The 18,460-nt window shown below is 52.0% G+C and overlaps 4 non-coding genes across 4 annotated transcripts; all 4 read right to left on the minus strand.

The window, feature by feature from the left end:
- Nucleotides 1-473: 473 nt before the first annotated feature.
- On the minus strand, nt 474-614 carry LOC138496660 (U4 spliceosomal RNA). The gene has a single exon (XR_011278151.1). It is a non-coding gene; the product is annotated as a U4 spliceosomal RNA (small nuclear RNA).
- A 3,506-nt stretch (nt 615-4,120) lies between these two features.
- Nucleotides 4,121-4,261, minus strand: LOC138496536 (U4 spliceosomal RNA). Its single transcript, XR_011278039.1, has one exon. It is a non-coding gene; the product is annotated as a U4 spliceosomal RNA (small nuclear RNA).
- An 8,018-nt stretch (nt 4,262-12,279) lies between these two features.
- On the minus strand, nt 12,280-12,420 carry LOC138496273 (U4 spliceosomal RNA). Its single transcript, XR_011277800.1, has one exon. It is a non-coding gene; the product is annotated as a U4 spliceosomal RNA (small nuclear RNA).
- A 3,507-nt stretch (nt 12,421-15,927) lies between these two features.
- LOC138496538 (U4 spliceosomal RNA) lies at nt 15,928-16,068 on the minus strand. Its single transcript, XR_011278040.1, has one exon. It is a non-coding gene; the product is annotated as a U4 spliceosomal RNA (small nuclear RNA).
- Between the last annotated feature and the right edge of the window lie 2,392 nt (nt 16,069-18,460).

Below are 18,460 nucleotides of genomic sequence, written 5' to 3' on the forward strand. Positions count from 1 at the left end.
GACAGAAATGCCCTTTTGCCTCTCTTGGGAAGACTGAGATGGTGAGCGAAGGCCAAAGGTAAAGCGACCCCTCTGCTGCGGTTGGCTTCAGTGGCAGCCAGACCTCCCTGAGTAACCATCCAACAATCTGATGACTTTCGCAAGAGCAGATGTGGCAAAGAGGATCGAAGGCAGACAGGTCACTGTCTGCTAGGTTCTGAAAGCTCATGGTTTTCATGTCGTGAGATCAGGAAGGCAGCGAGACAACTGAGGCGCTTAATGCACCTGCTGCATGGTCACGGTTCCATAGACTTCGCTGCGCCGCTTGGAGTTTACGAATGCGCTAGCTTCTGGAAGTAAACCCCTTTGTTGAGAGTAGGCCACGAGAGAACAAAGAATAGAAGGGATGGGTTCCGAAAAACACACCCCTCTTGCTAGGTCTTCTCCAGTGGAGTAAAAGCGTCATTGTCTCCTTTTCAAACAAATCGGTTCAGCCTCCGTAGAGACTGTCAAAAATTACCAATTCCAGCTATATTTCAAGCTGTCATGGCGGGGTATTGGGTAAAGTTTTCAATAAGCAATAATCGCGCCTCGGTTAAACCTCATGAGCTACGATACTGCCACGGCGCAAAGCTAAAGCACCTGACCCAGAGGCCCGTGCGCCCCGGGAATGGATTCCCATTTAACTTGCACTGATCCCAGCAAGCTCCATCCTGAGCATCCTTTGTCAAACTCATAAAACCGCCTGGATTCCAGTGCCGAGATTTGTTGAGGTGAACACCTGTATCATCTTGCGCTCACCAAACTGACAGCAAATATAGTAGCAAGGTATGCATAGGATTCTGGGAGTAAACATGCAAATGAGCAGGCTGCTACCTGTGCGCTCTTTCCCTTAGCATGATCGGTGGCCTGTTGGCAAGTGACCCCGCCCTCCTGAGAGATTATTGGGCAGGCCGCTGCCAAGGCAACATGGGAGAGGCTTGAGAATGCAAAGAGCCATTGGAGGATTGCACAGGAGCGAGGACAGCATCGAGAAATGGGCTCCTTTGGGGACAGGTGAAGTGATGCTCCACCAGGACGACCAGCTGTTTCTGCAGTGCAGCCAGGACATTGACAAGAAGTGAATCAATTTGTCTCTGAGCGTTCCAACTGTTGACCAAACCATTACAATTTCGATACATTTCCATGCCATCACATACCTACCTGTTTGTGATAATTGCACTTGTCCTTGAAAATAGACCCGATTTTGCAGGGGACTCTGGGAAAAGTGAAAAGGTCCTATGTAATACACGTCTTGTACCCTGTCTCATAGGACGGACCCTGTAATTCTACTTCCACTCCACTGCCAAAAATGAAGCGGCCTTGCCCTGTTCAGGCTTTTTGCTGTAGCCCCTGGGCTTTTGCAGAGCCATCTGCTTAGTGTGGCTCTGCCACTGAGGTCAGAAGAGAACATTTAGCCTGAGAAACGGCTGTCTGTGTGTGCAGCTTGGAGAAGACACTGTTGCCATGGGAAAGACATGCCTGTTTGCTGTGCAAATGAAGTGCAGACACAGACAGAAGAGACCACTTGACTGGTAGGAATTGAAGAACCTGACCAAGAGTGAGGAATTAGACCATCCGCACGGGGAGTGTGCGCTCCGCCTGGGCTGGTTTGATACTTTTAAAAAAGAAATGGAATGTTGGTAGGTAAACCTCCTGGAAATGTGTGGGGCTATTCCGCACACATTTCCCAATGGACACTGCACAACAAACACATAGTCAAGTGCACTCTGGGGGACACAGTCTACCGGTGCGGTCCTCCTGTCACATTTAGCTGCAATGTGACAGCCATGGGTACATCAAAGCATCTCTGAAGGGGGAAGGCAACGCCTTCCTCCGGCCCTGGTCAGCCTACTTAAAATAGCAAAGGCTCCATCGATATGCCCTGCCTATTGTTAGGCTCTCTCTGATGGCAGCGCATACTGATGAGAGTTAAGTGAAGCAGGCCTGCCAAGAGGCCTGTTCACAGAACTAACACAGGGCAGGAAACCCCAACACCTTTTTCATATGCAATGTGTCAGCTTGAAGCTAGCTCCCACCCCTCTGTATGAAGGCCATTGAATGTCATGTGTGGAACAACTGTTTACAGTAGGCAACCGCTGCAGGGCCACCCCCTTTCAGAGGGAAGATATATGTGATTTGATGCAGACAGTCTGTTCTCGAGCTCAATTAACCAGAGAGCCACTTTTATCCACAGGAGACAGGAAGATGGGTGCGGCTTAGTAGTACATGTTGTCACCCCTTACCTTTCCTGTTGCAAAGCACTCTGGTCATGACCTTACGCATGACAGAAGATTGGTGGTGGGGACCCAGGATTGGGTCTTTAAGGTAGGCTTAGCATGCTCCAATCACTGGGGCCCATTTGGCTTTAAAAGAGGGCTGAGCCCCTCACTAAGCAGATCATCCGACGACTTCAAAAGGAGTACGAAGAAGGACTCATTCGGACCCTCTGTGATGGTACAGTCTGCCTCACGGCTTCCGCCAGTGAAGGAAGTCCAGGATTTCCAAGAGGGAAGCAAAATACCTCCCAAAACATCTCCCAGGGAACAGAGGGAGATACCCGACTCAGAGGATCCATCAAGCAGCACCAGAACCGGTACCCAGCCAGCACACAGCGTGCCCTGCTAGGTTAAGCCAGCAAGCTTCCTAGGTGGGAAGTGCCAGAGAGTCTCTGAACAAAGGACAAGGCCGTTGCCGGCAAACACTCTTCTCAGCTTTGGGTCGGCCGCCTTAAACGTCGACCCAAGCATTGAGAAGAAGCTCGGAGGAGTACCACAACAAGCATCAACCAGCGTCCATCTTTTAAGGACTTTTTCGAAGCAGTCGAGCTCTCAAACTGCGACCGGCTGCACCACTGTGGCTGTTCTCACGCTGCAGTCACTAAAGCCGTCTGAGAACCCTCGACCAGCGTTCCAGATCCACCAACCAGCACACAGAAAACGATTCTTCACCCCGAGCCGCCGGGTAGGGCAGCCTGCAGCCGTCCGCCCAGCCTCGCTTACCAAACTGCCTGCCAACTGATATCCGCATCTGTCGTCCCTCTTGAACTCTGTCGCCGGAGCTACAAAGCATGCTGGAAGCCACTCGATGCTGTCGAGTACCAAGATCATCTCAAACACCAGTTACATTGTGGTTCTGTCCCCTGGTTCTTCTCCGAAGGCCCTTAGTGACATTTACGACCTCTTGCTCCCTTGCTGCTGCAACCAAATAACCTTGAACAGTTCAGACTGATTGCTTTACCGACTGCACTCCTGTCAGTATCCAGAGTGCATCCCTCTCCTTTGTGAAACTGTCTGTCCCCTGTTTTCCTTTATAGGGTGGGTTGTATTTTGTAGTGTGTTAGAACTGTCTGTTGTATTAATACTAAAGTAGATATTTGTATACAACCTTGACTGGACAGTCCCTTTTATCAGTGGGTCACAATTGTTTTTTCGCTCTGTTGCAACTAACCAGCCTGACGTTCCGTCCACTGTTCGGACCCTTCCGGTGTACTAGAGGTGTGGGACTGATTGATGGTCTAGAAAGCGATATTCCTCCCTGGACCACTAGTGCCCCGGAAGTTGATTCGTCACACCAAGAGAGGTCGGGTTGTTGACTCCACGTGAATATGTGTCTATAGAATGCATGGGGACAGAAATGCCCTTTTGCCTCTCTTGGGAAGACTGAGATGGTGAGCGAAGGCCAAAGGTAAAGCGACCCCTCTGCTGCGGTTGGCTTCAGTGGCAGCCAGACCTCCCTGAGTAACCATCCAACAATCTGATGACTTTCGCAAGAGCAGATGTGGCAAAGAGGATCGAAGGCAGACAGGTCACTGTCTGCTAGGTTCTGAAAGCTCATGGTTTTCATGTCGTGAGATCAGGAAGGCAGCGAGACAACTGAGGCGCTTAATGCACCTGCTGCATGGTCACGGTTCCATAGACTTCGCTGCGCCGCTTGGAGTTTACGAATGCGCTAGCTTCTGGAAGTAAACCCCTTTGTTGAGGGTAGGCCACGAGAGAACAAAGAATAGAAGGGATGGGTTCCGAAAAACACACCCCTCTTGCTAGGTCTTCTCCAGTGGAGTAAAAGCGTCATTGTCTCCTTTTCAAACAAATCGGTTCAGCCTCCGTAGAGACTGTCAAAAATTACCAATTCCAGCTATATTTCAAGCTGTCATGGCGGGGTATTGGGTAAAGTTTTCAATAAGCAATAATCGCGCCTCGGTTAAACCTCATGAGCTACGATACTGCCACTGCGCAAAGCTAAAGCACCTGACCCAGAGGCCCGTGCGCCCCGGGAATGGATTCCCATTTAACTTGCACTGATCCCAGCAAGCTCCATCCTGAGCATCCTTTGTCAAACTCATAAAACCGCCTGGATTCCAGTGCCGAGATTTGTTGAGGTGAACACCTGTATCATCTTGCGCTCACCAAACTGACAGCAAATATAGTAGCAAGGTATGCATAGGATTCTGGGAGTAAACATGCAAATGAGCAGGCTGCTACCTGTGCGCTCTTTCCCTTAGCATGATCGGTGGCCTGTTGGCAAGTGACCCCGCCCTCCTGAGAGATTATTGGGCAGGCCGCTGCCAAGGCAACATGGGAGAGGCTTGAGAATGCAAAGAGCCATTGGAGGATTGCACAGGAGCGAGGACAGCATCGAGAAATGGGCTCCTTTGGGGACAGGTGAAGTGATGCTCCACCAGGACGACCAGCTGTTTCTGCAGTGCAGCCAGGACATTGACAAGAAGTGAATCAATTTGTCTCTGAGCGTTCCAACTGTTGACCAAACCATTACAATTTCGATACATTTCCATGCCATCACATACCTACCTGTTTGTGATAATTGCACTTGTCCTTGAAAATAGACCCGATTTTGCAGGGGACTCTGGGAAAAGTGAAAAGGTCCTATGTAATTCACGTCTTGTACCCTGTCTCATAGGGCGGACCTTGCAATTCTACTTCCACTCCACTGCCAAAAATGAAGCGGCCTTGCCCTGTTCAGGCTTTTTGCTGTAGCCCCTGGGCCTTTGCAGAGCCATCTGCTTAGTGTGGCTCTGCCACTGAGGTCAGAAGAGAACATTTAGCCTGAGAAACGGCTGTCTGTGTGTGCAGCTTGGAGAAGACACTGTTGCCATGGGAAAGACATGCCTGTTTGCTGTGCAAATGAAGTGCAGACACAGACAGAAGAGACCACTTGACTGGTAGGAATTGAAGAACCTGACCAAGAGTGAGGAATTAGACCATCCGCACGGGGAGTGTGCGCTCCGCCTGGGCTGGTTTGATACTTTTAAAAAAGAAATGGAATGTTGGTAGGTAAACCTCCTGGAAATGTGTGGGGCTATTCCGCACACATTTCCCAATGGACACTGCACAACAAACACATAGTCAAGTGCACTCTGGGGGACACAGTCTACCGGTGCGGTCCTCCTGTCACATTTAGCTGCAATGTGACAGCCATGGGTACATCAAAGCATCTCTGAAGGGGGAAGGCAACGCCTTCCTCCGGCCCTGGTCAGCCTACTTAAAATAGCAAAGGCTCCATCGATATGCCCTGCCTATTGTTAGGTTCTCTCTGATGGCAGCGCATACTGATGAGAGTTAAGTGAAGCAGGCCTGCCAAGAGGCCTGTTCACAGAACTAACACAGGGCAGGAAACCCCAACACCTTTTTCATATGCAATGTGTCAGCTTGAAGCTAGCTCCCACCCCTCTGTATGAAGGCCATTGAATGTCATGTGTGGAACAACTGTTTACAGTAGGCAACCGCTGCAGGGCCACCCCCTTTCAGAGGGAAGATATATGTGATTTGATGCAGACAGTCTGTTCTCGAGCTCAATTAACCAGAGAGCCACTTTGATCCACAGGAGACAGGAAGATGGGTGCGGCTTAGTAGTACATGTTGTCACCCCTTACCTTTCCTGTTGCAAAGCACTCTGGTCATGACCTTACGCATGACAGAAGATTGGTGGTGGGGACCCAGGATTGGGTCTTTAAGGTAGGCTTAGCATGCTCCAATCACTGGGGCCCATTTGGCTTTAAAAGAGGGCTGAGCCCCTCACTAAGCAGATCATCCGACGACTTCAAAAGGAGTACGAAGAAGGACTCATTCGGACCCTCTGTGATGGTACAGTCTGCCTCACGGCTTCCGCCAGTGAAGGAAGTCCAGGATTTCCAAGAGGGAAGCAAAATACCTCCCAAAACATCTCCCAGGGAACAGAGGGAGATACCCGACTCAGAGGATCCATCAAGCAGCACCAGAACCGGTACCCAGCCAGCACACAGCGTGCCCTGCTAGGTTAAGCCAGCAAGCTTCCTAGGTGGGAAGTGCCAGAGAGTCTCTGAACAAAGGACAAGGCCGTTGCCGGCAAACACTCTTCTCAGCTTTGGGTCGGCCGCCTTAAACGTCGACCCAAGCATTGAGAAGAAGCTCGGAGGAGTGCCACAACAAGCATCAACCAGCGTCCATCTTTTAAGGACTTTTTCGAAGCAGTCGAGCTCTCAAACTGCGACCGGCTGCACCACTGTGGCTGTTCTCACGCTGCAGTCACTAAAGCCGTCTGAGAACCCTCGACCAGCGTTCCAGATCCACCAACCAGCACACAGACAACGATTCTTCACCCCGAGCCGCCGGGTAGGGCAGCCTGCAGCCGTCCGCCCAGCCTCGCTTACCAAACTGCCTGCCAACTGATATCCGCATCTGTCGTCCCTCTTGAACTCTGTCGCCGGAGCTACAAAGCATGCTGGAAGCCACTCGATGCTGTCGAGTACCAAGATCATCTCAAACACCAGTTACATTGTGGTTCTGTCCCCCTGGTCCTTCTCCGAAGGCCCTTAGTGACATTTACGACCTCTTGCTCCCTTGCTGCTGCAACCAAATAACCTTGAACAGTTCAGACTGATTGCTTTACCGACTGCACTCCTGTCAGTATCCAGAGTGCATCCCTCTCCTTTGTGAAACTGTCTGTCCCCTGTTTTCCTTTATAGGGTGGGTTGTATTTTGTAGTGTGTTAGAACTGTCTGTTGTATTAATACTAAAGTAGATATTTGTATACAACCTTGACTGGACAGTCCCTTTTATCAGTGGGTCACAATTGTTTTTTCGCTCTGTTGCAACTAACCAGCCTGACGTTCCGTCCACTGTTCGGACCCCTTCCGGTGTACTAGAGGTATGGGACTGATTGATGGTCTAGAAAGCGATATTCCTCCCTGGACCACTAGTGCCCCGGAAGTTGATTCGTCACACCAAGAGAGGTCGGGTTGTTGACTCCACGTGAATATGTGTCTATAGAATGCATGGGGACAGAAATGCCTTTTTGCCTCTCTTGGGAAGACTGAGATGGTGAGCGAAGGCCAAAGGTAAAGCGACCCCTCTGCTGCGGTTGGCTTCAGTGGCAGCCAGACCTCCCTGAGTAACCATCCAACAATCTGATGACTTTCGCAAGAGCAGATGTGGCAAAGAGGATCGAAGGCAGACAGGTCACTGTCTGCTAGGTTCTGAAAGCTCATGGTTTTCATGTCGTGAGATCAGGAAGGCAGCGAGACAACTGAGGCGCTTAATGCACCTGCTGCATGGTCACGGTTCCATAGACTTCGCTGCGCCGCTTGGAGTTTACGAATGCGCTAGCTTCTGGAAGTAAACCCCTTTGTTGAGGGTAGGCCACGAGAGAACAAAGAATAGAAGGGATGGGTTCCGAAAAACACACCCCTCTTGCTAGGTCTTCTCCAGTGGAGTAAAAGCGTCATTGGGCCTCATTACGACCCTTGCGGTAATCCGCCGTCATTACCGCCATGGCGTAATGAACGTTAACGCCGTGGGACGATGGCGTAAAGTGCGCCACATTAGGACCCATCGCGCACGAGCATTACGCCATGGCGGTAATGTAAACAGCGCCATGGCGGTAATGCCCCCAAAACGGCACCTACCGGCATCGTATGCGGCGCAAGGTGCACCACCGCCACCGCCGTACATAGCGGTGACCGTAGTTAGCGGTCACCGCAATTAGCGGTGACCGTAGATAAGCGGAACCGGAAGTAGCGTCACCGCGGCGGAACGGGAAAGAGCACGGCGGCCATCTTTAAAAACACAATCCATTGCCATCCTCCGAAACCACTGGACATCCGAGCCTGAGACCCCGCCAATACCGTCTTCAACCTTCTACCTGCAGGAAGATGCCTAAAGTTCTGAAAAAAGCCTGTGACCGCCAGCGGCAAGACCGCTTCTCCAGAGAGGAGCTTACCATTCTAGCGGAGACCCTCCAGGAGAACGCTGCCGTGGTATTCTCCAACCAACTGACAAGACCGGCCATATCCAAGAAGAAGGCCATATGGGCACTGGTAGCTCAGCGGGTCAGTGCCGTGGGAACAACACCCCGCAATGTCAAACAGTGCCGCAAGCGGTGGGACGATCTCCGGCTCAGAGTCAGGAGCATACTATCAGCCAACATGAACCTGGCAATGGCAACTGGGGGAGGATCGGAGTCCCCTATAAAATTGCAGCCATGGGAGGAAATCTGTGCCTCCACAATCGGAATGCAGAGCATTGAAGGAGTAGGAGGAATGGAGAGAGGAGCCCCGACATCGGGCGATGCAGGTAGGTGGCTCAAATCAAGGCATGCAAATCTCACCTAAGTCCATTCATGTGAAGTACAATGTTGGCCCATAGTGTGAATGCAACACATCAGCAGGAGACTGCCCACAGATACATCCGATCTGCACCCTGTACACATGCAGCACGCACACCCTAACTGCAGGCACCCACATACCTCCATGCTACTTCCACACAAAAGGGAGACAACTTTTTTCCCCTGCATGAAATGTGCCACATGTACTAACTGATGAGATGCCAGTCGCCACAATGCCCGGCCAATGTCCGCAGACCCATCAATAACACTCTCCCTCCTCTGTCCCACCACAGGCTCAAATTCCGACCTTGAGGAAGAGGACACCACAGCCTCCACACCCACCAAGAGGGCCAGGCCAACTGTGCCAACGCCACAACCCTCCACCTCTGTCGTCCCGAGGAAAACACCACAGCAGGCAAAATCCCTGCAAGGGAAACAGGACAGGGCACAGACAGCCACCCCAGCAGGCAGTACAGCAGCAGCAGCAGCAGCAGACATCACACCAATCATGCCCACAGAAGCCACAGCCTCTGCTGCAAGCAGCACAATTGGGGAGAATGCTGCCATTGCTGCCTCCTCCGATAGCGAAGCAGGGATCTTTGAGGAGAGTGATGTCAGAAGCCCCACAGGCCACCCTCATTCCCCCTACCTGTCCCTAAGCAGCCCGCATGCGGATGCCACTCAGGGTCAGCCAGAGGATGACGATTGGCCAGCCACTCCATCCCCGCTGCAGGGGCAGATCAGCCCAATGGGAATACCACTGCCATTAGCCATGGGCCAGAATTCCAACCATTCTCTGGAGGCGATTGCCACCCGGCAGCAGCAACTTTCCTCGCTGCTCGAAGAACATGTTGCTGAATGTGGGGGGTCAAGTGCAGCAATGGATAAATGTGCTGAGACTGTGAAGGCAGCTATAGAGTCGTCCACAAAGGACATCTGCGCGGAACTAGCTGCTGTGCGGCACGCCATCACTGACCTTGTGCAGACAATACGGGCCATGCGTCCAAATGAGCAGGCAGGATCCTCCTCGGTTGCCAGCTCGACACCGAGCAGCCCCATCCGCCGATCGGGGAGGAACCTCCGCAGCACAGGCAGGGGTGCCCCGGGGGCCAGTGGAGGGGGCTGCCAATAGTGGCCGGACAGTGTAGGAATCCTACTACTGACACTGCTGCACAGACCAACTCACACCTTTGTTGGGATTCCAGGGGGGGGGGAGGTGGGAGGTGGGAGGGGGTGTGTTGGGGTGTGCAGGGGGGTGGCGGGGTGGTGTGTTGGGGAGTTAAGGGGGGAGTTTGGGGGGGGGTGTGTGCAGGGGGGAGGTGGGAGGTGGGAGGGGGTGTGTTGGGGTGTGCAGGGGGGAGGTGGGAGGTGGGAGGGGGTGTGACACGACAGTTCATAGTTCAAATACACTTTTTCGTTTCAAAAAAGGAAATGTGTGGACATTTTCATTGCGTATGTGTGCTTTATTGGTGTCCAGTCCTCAGTGTGCATGCCCCAGAGTCACACAGTGCCCCAAGTGCAGTCTCCATGCGATGAACACCAGCCGTGTGTGCTAGAAGCAGTGGTTGATGATACTTTGGCGCATGGCACGCCCCTCCTGTGCATCGCCTCCTCCATGTGGTGGCGCCCCTTCTGCACCCTCCTCATCCTCATCCTCATCGTCAGGTGGTTGCAGTTCTGCGTCAGGGGGCAGGGGCACATTCCGTCTGACGCACATATTGTGCAGCATGACACATGCCATGACGATCTTTGCCACCTTCTCATGGCCATACAGGAGTGCCCCACCAGACCTGCTGAGGCTTCGGAATCGTGCCTTCAGGAGGCCGAATGTCTGCTCTATGACCACACGAGTACGTGTATGTGCACGGTTGTAGTCCTCCTCGTGCTGGTTCTGCGGGTTCCGGACTGGCGTGAGGAGCCACCTCTTCAGGGGGTAGGCTGCATCACCTGTATGTAGGCGAGAATGTATGTGTCAGTCATGTTGTCTGATCAGGAACATGATGTCCCACCATGGCTGGCATGGAACTGTTACCTTGGCTCACTTCTACATGCACTAATTGATTCACACTATGCAACCAGTATATGCTCATTGCTGCCATGGCCTGTTTTGCATGCCAAAACCCTATGTATGCAGAGGGGTTTTGTGCATTGTGAGTGGCCTTCCTCTGTATCCGTTCTCTGTGTTACTCACAGCCAGGTGGAGTATGCATCATCCCCCCCCCCTTTCAGCCAGGTGGAGTATGCATCATCCCCCCCCCCCCTTTCAGCCAGGTGGAGTATGCATCATCCCCCCCCCCCTTTCAGCCAGGTGGAGTATGCATCATCCCCCCCCCCTTTCAGCCAGGTGGAGTATGCACTGGTACGTCATTCCCATGCCCACTTCCATGACATCGCACTCACCGAGTAGCCAGGATCTTGGGCCTGCATGTCGCTCCATGTAGCGTGGTATTGTGGAGTTCCTCAGGACCATGGAATCATGGGTTGATCCGGGGAATCGGGCACAACAATGTGTGATGATCTTGTTGGAGTCACAGACCATTTGCACGTTGACAGAGTGGAACTGTTTCCGGTTGCGGTACGGTACCTCCATGGCACGTGGAACCACCAATTCCACATGGGTGCAGTCGATGGCACCAATGCAACCGGGTATGCTGGCTAGTGCATGGAAACCCACTTTGGTGTTTGCAATCTCCTGGGCAGTCCGTGGTAATGAGATGTGGTCGTCTGTGTGCTTGAGGAGGGCATCGAGCACTTGGATGAGTGTTCGTGAGAATAATGGTTGTGAAATGCCATGCAGGTGCCCCACTGTGTGCTGGTAGGTGCCTGTGGCCAGGAAGTGGAGTACAGCCACTACCTTCAGTAGGGGGGGGATGGCGGTTGGACTTTCTATCATGCTGACGATGTCGTTGTGTGTCATGTCTACGATGGCGGTGATGGTGTCCCTGTCCAAACGGTACAGGGTGTGGATCTGCTCAGCAGTGAGGTTGTTTGGATTGGCTCTGATGCGTGGGATTGGGGGCTGCCTGCGTGGTGGCACTGGCTGTGCTGGTGGGGCTTGCTGGGCCTGCCTTGCCCTCCTTCTCCTCCTGCGTCTCCTCTGTGCTGCCTGTTGTTGTTGTTGTTGCTGTTGCTGTTGTAGTAGCACATGCATTGCTATCAGGTCCTCCAGCCCCAACATTGCTAGTCGTATTGGCATCATTGTGGAGTGTGACTGGGTATGGGTAGGGGTGGGGTGTGCTCTTTTTATACTCCCCTGAGTCTGTATTGCCTTCACCTGTGCTGTTTCTGTGCACCTGTGGCAGCTGCATTCACTTGAATTGGCCCTTTACGGTTGGTTCGCGATGGCGTTATTTGCACCATGGCGGTAAGGTACTTAGCGGCCTCATTGATGGCGTTAGGTGCATGTCCGCTTGGGTCGGCATTTGCGTGCCTTTCCGCCATGGCGCTAAGTACGGTGTGGGCGGTCGCGTGCGCGCACCCTTAGCGCTGTTTGCGGCAGCGTTAACTACGATGCCGCTATTGGCATCGTAGTTAACGGTCACGGGTCATGATCGTACCTGGCGGAAAACGATGGCGGTAAGCATTTACCGCCATCGTTTTTCGCTTAGCGCCAGGGTCGTAATGAGGCCCATTGTCTCCTTTTCAAACAAATCGGTTCAGCCTCTGTAGAGACTTTCAAAAATTACCAATTCCAGCTATATTTCAAGCTGTGATGGCGGGGTATTGGGTAAAGTTTTCAATAAGCAATAATCGCGCCTCGGTTAAACCTCATGAGCTACGATACTGCCACTGCGCAAAGCTAAAGCACCTGACCCAGAGGCCCGTGCGCCCCGGGAATGGATTCCCATTTAACTTGCACTGATCCCAGCAAGCTCCATCCTGAGCATCCTTTGTCAAACTCATAAAACCGCCTGGATTCCAGTGCCGTGATTTGTTGAGGTGAACACCTGTATCATCTTGCGCTCACCAAACTGACAGCAAATATAGTAGCAAGGTATGCATAGGATTCTGGGAGTAAACATGCAAATGAGCAGGCTGCTACCTGTGCGCTCTTTCCGTTAGCATGATCGGTGGCCTGTTGGCAAGTGACCCCGCCCTCCTGAGAGATTATTGGGCAGGCCGCTGCCAAGGCAACATGGGAGAGGCTTGAGAATGCAAAGAGCCATTGGAGGATTGCACAGGAGCGAGGACAGCATCGAGAAATGGGCTCCTTTGGGGACAGGTGAAGTGATGCTCCACCAGGACGACCAGCTGTTTCTGCAGTGCAGCCAGGACATTGACAAGAAGTGAATCAATTTGTCTCTGAGCGTTCCAACTGTTGACCAAACCATTACAATTTCGATACATTTCCATGCCATCACATACCTACCTGTTTGTGATAATTGCACTTGTCCTTGAAAATAGACCCGATTTTGCAGGGGACTCTGGGAAAAGTGAAAAGGTCCTATGTAATACACGTCTTGTACCCTGTCTCATAGGACGGACCCTGTAATTCTACTTCCACTCCACTGCCAAAAATGAAGCGGCCTTGCCCTGTTCAGGCTTTTTGCTGTAGCCCCTGGGCTTTTGCAGAGCCATCTGCTTAGTGTGGCTCTGCCACTGAGGTCAGAAGAGAACATTTAGCCTGAGAAACGGCTGTCTGTGTGTGCAGCTTGGAGAAGACACTGTTGCCATGGGAAAGACATGCCTGTTTGCTGTGCAAATGAAGTGCAGACACAGACAGAAGAGACCACTTGACTGGTAGGAATTGAAGAACCTGACCAAGAGTGAGGAATTAGACCATCCGCACGGGGAGTGTGCGCTCCGCCTGGGCTGGTTTGATACTTTTAAAAAAGAAATGGAATGTTGGTAGGTAAACCTCCTGGAAATGTGTGGGGCTATTCCGCACACATTTCCCAATGGACACTGCACAACAAACACATAGTCAAGTGCACTCTGGGGGACACAGTCTACCGGTGCGGTCCTCCTGTCACATTTAGCTGCAATGTGACAGCCATGGGTACATCAAAGCATCTCTGAAGGGGGAAGGCAACGCCTTCCTCCGGCCCTGGTCAGCCTACTTAAAATAGCAAAGGCTCCATCGATATGCCCTGCCTATTGTTAGGCTCTCTCTGATGGCAGCGCATACTGATGAGAGTTAAGTGAAGCAGGCCTGCCAAGAGGCCTGTTCACAGAACTAACACAGGGCAGGAAACCCCAACACCTTTTTCATATGCAATGTGTCAGCTTGAAGCTAGCTCCCACCCCTCTGTATGAAGGCCATTGAATGTCATGTGTGGAACAACTGTTTACAGTAGGCAACCGCTGCAGGGCCACCCCCTTTCAGAGGGAAGATATATGTGATTTGATGCAGACAGTCTGTTCTCGAGCTCAATTAACCAGAGAGCCACTTTTATCCACAGGAGACAGGAAGATGGGTGCGGCTTAGTAGTACATGTTGTCACCCCTTACCTTTCCTGTTGCAAAGCACTCTGGTCATGACCTTACGCATGACAGAAAATTGGTGGTGGGGACCCAGGATTGGGTCTTTAAGGTAGGCTTAGCATGCTCCAATCACTGGGGCCCATTTGGCTTTAAAAGAGGGCTGAGCCCCTCACTAAGCAGATCATCCGACGACTTCAAAAGGAGTACGAAGAAGGACTCATTCGGACCCTCTGTGATGGTACAGTCTGCCTCACGGCTTCCGCCAGTGAAGGAAGTCCAGGATTTCCAAGAGGGAAGCAAAATACCTCCCAAAACATCTCCCAGGGAACAGAGGGAGATACCCGACTCAGAGGATCCATCAAGCAGCACCAGAACCGGTACCCAGCCAGCACACAGCGTGCCCTGCTAGGTTAAGCCAGCAAGCTTCCTAGGTGGGAAGTGCCAGAGAGTCTCTGAACAAAGGACAAGGCCGTTGCCGGCAAACACTCTTCTCAGCTTTGGGTCGGCCGCCTTAAACGTCGACCCAAGCATTGAGAAGAAGCTCGGAGGAGTACCACAACAAGCATCAACCAGCGTCCATCTTTTAAGGACTTTTTCGAAGCAGTCGAGCTCTCAAACTGCGACCGGCTGCACCACTGTGGCTGTTCTCACGCTGCAGTCACTAAAGCCGTCTGAGAACCCTCGACCAGCGTTCCAGATCCACCAACCAGCACACAGACAACGATTCTTCACCCCGAGCCGCCGGGTAGGGCAGCCTGCAGCCGTCCGCCCAGCCTCGCTTACCAAACTGCCTGCCAACTGATATCCGCATCTGTCGTCCCTCTTGAACTCTGTCGCCGGAGCTACAAAGCATGCTGGAAGCCACTCGATGCTGTCGAGTACCAAGATCATCTCAAACACCAGTTACATTGTGGTTCTGTCCCCTGGTTCTTCTCCGAAGGCCCTTAGTGACATTTACGACCTCTTGCTCCCTTGCTGCTGCAACCAAATAACCTTGAACAGTTCAGACTGATTGCTTTACCGACTGCACTCCTGTCAGTATCCAGAGTGCATCCCTCTCCTTTGTGAAACTGTCTGTCCCCTGTTTTCCTTTATAGGGTGGGTTGTATTTTGTAGTGTGTTAGAACTGTCTGTTGTATTAATACTAAAGTAGATATTTGTATACAACCTTGACTGGACAGTCCCTTTTATCAGTGGGTCACAATTGTTTTTTCGCTCTGTTGCAACTAACCAGCCTGACGTTCCGTCCACTGTTCGGACCCCTTCCGGTGTACTAGAGGTGTGGGACTGATTGATGGTCTAGAAAGCGATATTCCTCCCTGGACCACTAGTGCCCCGGAAGTTGATTCGTCACACCAAGAGAGGTCGGGTTGTTGACTCCACGTGAATATGTGTCTATAGAATGCATGGGGACAGAAATGCCCTTTTGCCTCTCTTGGGAAGACTGAGATGGTGAGCGAAGGCCAAAGGTAAAGCGACCCCTCTGCTGCGGTTGGCTTCAGTGGCAGCCAGACCTCCCTGAGTAACCATCCAACAATCTGATGACTTTCGCAAGAGCAGATGTGGCAAAGAGGATCGAAGGCAGACAGGTCACTGTCTGCTAGGTTCTGAAAGCTCGTGGTTTTCATGTCGTGAGATCAGGAAGGCAGCGAGACAACTGAGGCGCTTAATGCACCTGCTGCATGGTCACGGTTCCATAGACTTCGCTGCGCCGCTTGGAGTTTACGAATGCGCTAGCTTCTGGAAGTAAACCCCTTTGTTGAGGGTAGGCCACGAGAGAACAAAGAATAGAAGGGATGGGTTCCGAAAAACACACCCCTCTTGCTAGGTCTTCTCCAGTGGAGTAAAAGCGTCATTGTCTCCTTTTCAAACAAATCGGTTCAGCCTCCGTAGAGACTGTCAAAAATTACCAATTCCAGCTATATTTCAAGCTGTCATGGCGGGGTATTGGGTAAAGTTTTCAATAAGCAATAATCGCGCCTCGGTTAAACCTCATGAGCTACGATACTGCCACTGCGCAAAGCTAAAGCACCAGACCCAGAGGCCCGTGCGCCCCGGGAATGGATTCCCATTTAACTTGCACTGATCCCAGCAAGCTCCATCCTGAGCATCCTTTGTCAAACTCATAAAACCGCCTGGATTCCAGTGCCGAGATTTGTTGAGGTGAACACCGGTATCATCTTGCGCTCACCAAACTGACAGCAAATATAGTAGCAAGGTATGCATAGGATTCTGGGAGTAAACATGCAAATGAGCAGGCTGCTACCTGTGCGCTCTTTCCCTTAGCATGATCGGTGGCCTGTTGGCAAGTGACCCCGCCCTCCTGAGAGATTATTGGGCAGGCCGCTGCCAAGGCAACATGGGAGAGGCTTGAGAATGCAAAGAGCCATTGGAGGATTGCACAGGAGCGAGGACAGCATCGAGAAATGGGCTCCTTTGGGGACAGGTGAAGTGATGCTCCACCAGGACGACCAGCTGTTTCTGCAGTGCAGCCAGGACATTGACAAGAAGTGAATCAATTTGTCTCTGAGCGTTCCAACTGTTGACCAAACCATTACAATTTCGATACATTTCCATGCCATCACATACCTACCTGTTTGTGATAATTGCACTTGTCCTTGAAAATAGACCCGATTTTGCAGGGGACTCTGGGAAAAGTGAAAAGGTCCTATGCAATTCACGTCTTGTACCCTGTCTCATAGGGCGGACCCTGCAATTCTACTTCCACTCCACTGCCAAAAATGAAGCGGCCTTGCCCTGTTCAGGCTTTTTGCTGTAGCCCCTGGGCCTTTGCAGAGCCATCTGCTTAGTGTGGCTCTGCCACTGAGGTCAGAAGAGAACATTTAGCCTGAGAAACGGCTGTCTGTGTGTGCAGCTTGGAGAAGACACTGTTGCCATGGGAAAGACATGCCTGTTTGCTGTGCAAATGAAGTGCAGACACAGACAGAAGAGACCACTTGACTGGTAGGAATTGAAGAACCTGACCAAGAGTGAGGAATTAGACCATCCGCACGGGGAGTGTGCGCTCCGCCTGGGCTGGTTTGATACTTTTAAAAAAGAAATGGAATGTTGGTAGGTAAACCTCCTGGAAATGTGTGGGGCTATTCCGCACACATTTCCCAATGGACACTGCACAACAAACACATAGTCAAGTGCACTCTGGGGGACACAGTCTACCGGTGCGGTCCTCCTGTCACATTTAGCTGCAATGTGACAGCCATGGGTACATCAAAGCATCTCTGAAGGGGGAAGGCAACGCCTTCCTCCGGCCCTGGTCAGCCTACTTAAAATAGCAAAGGCTCCATCGATATGCCCTGCCTATTGTTAGGTTCTCTCTGATGGCAGCGCATACTGATGAGAGTTAAGTGAAGCAGGCCTGCCAAGAGGCCTGTTCACAGAACTAACACAGGGCAGGAAACCCCAACACCTTTTTCATATGCAATGTGTCAGCTTGAAGCTAGCTCCCACCCCTCTGTATGAAGGCCATTGAATGTCATGTGTGGAACAACTGTTTACAGTAGGCAACCGCTGCAGGGCCACCCCCTTTCAGAGGGAAGATATATGTGATTTGATGCAGACAGTCTGTTCTCGAGCTCAATTAACCAGAGAGCCACTTTGATCCACAGGAGACAGGAAGATGGGTGCGGCTTAGTAGTACATGTTGTCACCCCTTACCTTTCCTGTTGCAAAGCACTCTGGTCATGACCTTACGCATGACAGAAGATTGGTGGTGGGGACCCAGGATTGGTCTGTCTTTAAGGTAGGCTTAGCATGCTCCAATCACTGGGGCCCATTTGGCTTTAAAAGAGGGCTGAGCCCCTCACTAAGCAGATCATCCGACGACTTCAAAAGGAGTACGAAGAAGGACTCATTCGGACCCTCTGTGATGGTACAGTCTGCCTCACGGCTTCCGCCAGTGAAGGAAGTCCAGGATTTCCAAGAGGGAAGCAAAATACCTCCCAAAACATCTCCCAGGGAACAGAGGGAGATACCCGACTCAGAGGATCCATCAAGCAGCACCAGAACCGGTACCCAGCCAGCACACAGCGTGCCCTGCTAGGTTAAGCCAGCAAGCTTCCTAGGTGGGAAGTGCCAGAGAGTCTCTGAACAAAGGACAAGGCCGTTGCCAGCAAACACTCTTCTCAGCTTTGGGTCGGCCGCCTTAAACGTCGACCCAAGCATTGAGAAGAAGCTCGGAGGAGTGCCACAACAAGCATCAACCAGCGTCCATCTTTTAAGGACTTTTTCAAAGCAGTCGAGCTCTCAAACTGCGACCGGCTGCACCACTGTGGCTGTTCTCACGCTGCAGTCACTAAAGCCGTCTGAGAACCCTCGACCAGCGTTCCAGATCCACCAACCAGCACACAGACAACGATTCTTCACCCCGAGCCGCCGGGTAGGGCAGCCTGCAGCCGTC

Source organism: Ambystoma mexicanum, chromosome 10 (assembly GCF_040938575.1).
Source record: "Ambystoma mexicanum isolate Mex_15411 chromosome 10, UKY_AmexF1_1, whole genome shotgun sequence".
NCBI classification, from domain to species: Eukaryota; Metazoa; Chordata; class Amphibia; order Caudata; family Ambystomatidae; genus Ambystoma; species Ambystoma mexicanum.